Source organism: Cannabis sativa, chromosome 9 (assembly GCF_029168945.1).
Source record: "Cannabis sativa cultivar Pink pepper isolate KNU-18-1 chromosome 9, ASM2916894v1, whole genome shotgun sequence".
NCBI classification, from domain to species: Eukaryota; Viridiplantae; Streptophyta; class Magnoliopsida; order Rosales; family Cannabaceae; genus Cannabis; species Cannabis sativa.
Window position 1 is genome coordinate 47,195,681 of NC_083609.1, and position 3,375 is coordinate 47,199,055.

Sequence of the window (3,375 nt, forward strand, 5' to 3'; positions counted from 1 at the left end):
AATTGGATGTAAGTGGGTCTACAAGAAGAAAAGAGGTGCTGGTGGCAAAGTCAAAACTTTTAAAGCTAGACTGTTCGCAAAGGGTTATACCCAAAGAGAAGGTGTGGACTATGAGGATATTGTTGGGAATATTTTACAGGATCTAGATTTACTAACAAATATGTTGATTAACATCCTAAATATGAATATCTCTAAAACAAAGAAATGAAATGTAATATCCCAATAAACCTAATGGTAAATAATTAGGGTTTATAATTATATTATGGGTTAATTAGATAATAAGTGGGATTATGATCCTACTAATTTAGTTCAACATAAATTTTAAATTCGCTATAAGTGAGTAAATAAGCGTAATTTATAAATCACGAAGATTTATATAGTATGTCAAAATGTAATATAAGCTAAATGTGTATTAAAAATATTTTCAGGTTTGGCAACCTTGGTGTAACGCCCGTACTTTTATTAAAATATTAATTTTATTTACAAGCGTTAAACGCGGAAAATAATAATGTTTCATTTTTATTTAATACTTAAAAATGTTCACAACTGGCCAATTTTCGTAAAAACAAAAACATAATAATTAATAACTAAAATAATTGCGACATAAGTTTAATAACGTAAATAAATAAACAGAGCGCCCTAGACCGCCCGCAGTTATATGGCCCTCAGCGAGTTCACACACACAAGCATCCAAAGTTCCACTCGCCACCGGCTTTCTAAACTTTCAGTTACCTTGGTCTGCACATGGTAATTTGATAAGGGTGAGCTACTAAACTCAGTAAGGAAATGTGTGTCAGGTAGTCCCATAAATAAAAATAAAACTTAATTAAAATGCACATGCACATATTTAGGCAGATAGCAAAACATAAACTTAATCATATCACTAGTCACTAATAACTAGGTTCTAAGCTAAATCACATAGTAATGATTACGCCCGAGTCTAATTTTGGCAAATAAACTCGAGCTATTGGACTAAATAGCGGAGGGCTGGGTTCAGTAAAATTGTACCCACTACTAATGGCCCCCTATCTACCATATAGACCCAACAGTCAAGTATTTAACCATTATCTTCTCGGTCAAACCATGTCACATAAACTATAATCTATCTAATTTAAATAATGGCAAACTACTATACATTATTTAAATAACATAACAATCATAATTAAATAATGTGAATCTTATAAACACACTATTTACATACATACTTAAATAACATGAATCTTATAAACATATTATTTAAATATATACCTTAGCAATGGCCATGCTCTAATACTGTAAACATACATAAATAACATGAATCTTATAAACATATTATTCAAACATATATTATACAGTACATTAAATAACAAAAAATAAAGAGTCAGGCAGAAGACCTTAGTTAACTTCTCTTTCACTATTCTCACTCTTCCTATGAATGTTATTACATACAGAAAACTTATGTTTTTCTACTTAATTTCCTTACCTCGAATGTGGAGTTCTAGCCTTGATTGCAATGAAAGTGACCCTTGAGAAATAATTGTATTATGAAAAACCTAAATTTCATACTTATTAATTAGAACACATTATAGGGGTATATATATATATACATGAAACCTTAAATTTGAATTTAGAAACCCAAAATTATAAAATGATATACCTTAGCTTCCAATAAGATCTAGTTGAGCAATAAAACTTGAACATAAAATGATAGTGATGTGATGCTAATCTGATGAAGGAAATAATTATGGTTATGTATGGTATAGCTTGAGGTAGTATATGATGATATGATGTTTGTGGGGTAAGGTTTTGGCTATAGATGAAACAAATGAGAATAACAAAATGGGAGAAAGAGACTATGGCATGAATATTGGTAATGACGAGCTCGGAGAATCTTTGAGAGATTAGTTTGGCTTCTTTGAATGAGTGAGAAAATAAGTTAATTATATGGCTATTTATAGGCCTAGATCTTAACTATACTGCACCATAATTTGAAAAGAAACTATTAAATTATTAATAAGCATCATAATCACCTTTACAATCGGTCAAACCAGTTTAATACTATCTGTAATTAGTTCGAAAAAAAACTACCATGCAGAGAATATCATTCTTGACTGCGTATAATATGGAGTAACTCTCTCATTTATTGTTGCCACATAAACCACTATTAATTACTCCAGCTCTAAATTCTTAATATATGTCCACGTCCTCCACTAGCACTAGTAACTTCTTCTTATTATGTTATATATATTTTTTTGAAACAAAAGTTTCTTTAACTTAGTGGCCCACGATTACTCCAAAAAAAAAAGATTTAAATTAAAAAAAATAACTAAATGTGATGATGATAGAACACATAGAATTTAATATAACCTAATCTGCTTGTGAATTGATTAGAGATTCAAACCCTCCTACTCCTATGTATAAACTATCTTTGAACTTGAATTGATCCTTGGTGTGCCACATACCTAAAATTATTCATAAAAATAATAATTCTTTGATTTATTCCTTAATTGATTATATAAATTTAAATATAGTTTCTAATAAAATTAATCACTTAACTTTTGTAATCTCTTACTTACAAGATGTAAGAAATAAATAATTATTTTATTTATGAAGTAAAGAAACATACCACTTTCAAATAACAATAATAATAAAAAAAATACTATATTCTACGCAATAACTATTTTCACATCGAGATAACTAGACTATCGTAATAGAAAAAAAAATAATCAAATATTTTGGTTATTACAATCTACCCTCCTTAAAGGAATTTCGTCCTCGAAATTTACTTACTTGAGAATAACTCGGGGTACTGATTCTGCATGTCCTTTTCTAACTCCCATGTTGCTTCTCTATCAGAACTATCACTCCACAGGATTTTGACTAAGGGTATAGTCTTATTTCGTAAGACCTTTATTCCTTTTTCTATCACGCGCACAGGGCGTGCCATATAACTCATGTCCTGCTGCAAGTTCAAGTTCTCGTATTTAAGCACATGTGTCGGATCAGGTACATACTTTCGTAACATGGAAATATGGAAAACATTATGCGTTTCTGCTAATGTTGGAGGTAGGCCCAAACGGTAAGCTACCTGACCAACTCTGTCCAATATTTCAAAAGGACCAATAAATCTTGGGCTTAACTTTCCCCTTTTTTCGAAACGCATAATCCCCTTCATAGGTGATACCTTCAAGAACACTAAGTCCCCTATGGAAAACTCAACCTCCCGTCTTTTCAAATCTGCATAACTTTTCTGTCTACTTTGGGCGGTGAGCATCCTTTGCCATATCTTTTCAACTGCTTCTGAAGCTTCTCTTAGTGCTTCTGGACCTAAGTAGCGTCTTTCTCCAACTTCATCCCCATGAAGCGGTGATCTACATTTTCGTCCATACAACATCT

At 31.2% G+C, this 3,375-nt stretch overlaps 1 long non-coding RNA gene across 2 annotated transcripts; it reads right to left on the reverse strand.

The window, feature by feature from the left end:
• Nucleotides 1-505: 505 nt before the first annotated feature.
• Nucleotides 506-1,966, reverse strand: LOC133030769 (uncharacterized). Of its 2 annotated transcripts, XR_009684304.1 has the most exons (3): nucleotides 1,637-1,966; nucleotides 1,463-1,532; nucleotides 506-738 (listed from the first exon to the last, which is right to left on the reverse strand). It is a non-coding gene; the product is annotated as an uncharacterized LOC133030769 (long non-coding RNA). The 2 variants fall into 2 exon arrangements; XR_009684303.1 differs by having other exon boundaries at nucleotides 506-1,532.
• Between the last annotated feature and the right edge of the window lie 1,409 nt (nucleotides 1,967-3,375).